The sequence below is a fragment of the Triticum aestivum genome, chromosome 2D, assembly GCF_018294505.1.
Source record: "Triticum aestivum cultivar Chinese Spring chromosome 2D, IWGSC CS RefSeq v2.1, whole genome shotgun sequence".
Taxonomy (NCBI): domain Eukaryota; kingdom Viridiplantae; phylum Streptophyta; class Magnoliopsida; order Poales; family Poaceae; genus Triticum; species Triticum aestivum.
Window position 1 is genome coordinate 522,688,181 of NC_057799.1, and position 1,307 is coordinate 522,689,487.

Sequence of the window (1,307 nt, forward strand, 5' to 3'; positions counted from 1 at the left end):
CTGGGTTCATTACTAGTCACCTATCTCCTTTATGCCTGATATGTGTGTTGATATGGACAACGGGGTGTGCTATTAGCACAGTGCATAATTATATTTCGTCAGGTGGCAACAGTTTGCCAATAATGGCCCCCTGCATCTCATTTACGCTTTGGGGTTCGTCTCGCCTGGTCTCCTCTTCCTCGGCGGCAACAGCACACGCCATGCCATGCACAGATGCACTGTTGCTGATCTGAAAACCTTAAATTTGCTACAGCACCTGCAGCTAGCTACACATGTGACATATCCATCCATCTACTACTAGCTAAAAGTCTATGATTAGTAGTAGTATTTTCTTTCTGGGTTCATTAGACATTAGTCATAATAACCCCTTTTGGCTCTCCTGGTGTCACCATCTCTCTCACCTTTGGATCAAAAGGGGGAGAATTAGGAGGCAATATATATTCTTACCGCTCGTAGCTTCAGATAAATACTTTTAAGCGTAGACAAAAGGATGCTGCTACTACACACTAAGCTTTTCCTCCCTATTCCTTGGTGGCTAGGACAAACTCTCCCTTCTAAGCTTCACCGGCAAGCCCGTGGATTTCTTCTCCCCTCTACGTGCCGGAATCCTGCTACCTCCGCTCCGGTTAGTAGATTAGGTTAAGAGTTTTTAGTTCTCACAGGTGCGGCGCTCGGGCGGATGGCGGGGCTTTTCTTCGAGTTTTTCTTCCAGGCTTCGATCCTCCTCGACTTCGTTCATCTGGACATAGTCGACGGAGCTTCGACGTAGATTCATGTCGTCTTCTTGGGACGGTGAGGTTAGGGTTTCTCGTCATGTGGCTAGATTTGATGTCAGGTGCTTCAGATCTATTCAATGGTTCACCAACGACGACTCCCGCTCCAGGGTATTGGTCCTTAGGGGCACGTGCACGGAGATCTCCCGGCTGTCATCGACAAGGTCAAGCCGGCTCGGATAGAGGGGCAGTGATAGCAGCGCGTTGGCGGCTCATTCGGGTGGCGGTAGTGGTTGTTTGGTGGTCTCAGAATCTCGATATAATTTTTATTATGTTTGATGTGCTTTGTACCTCCGACGAACTTTAATAATAGATCCGGATCATTTTCGCAAAAAAAAAATCACTCTGCCAAACTGATCATTCTCTGTGGCGGTTTGTTCCGGCGGTGGTAGTGGCCGTTCGGTGGTCTCAGAATTTTGATGTAATTTTTATTATGTTTGAGATGCTTTGTACTTCCGGTGAACTTTAATAATAGATCTGGATCATTTTCGCCCAAAAAAAAGAAAAAAAATCACTCTGCCAAAACTGATCATT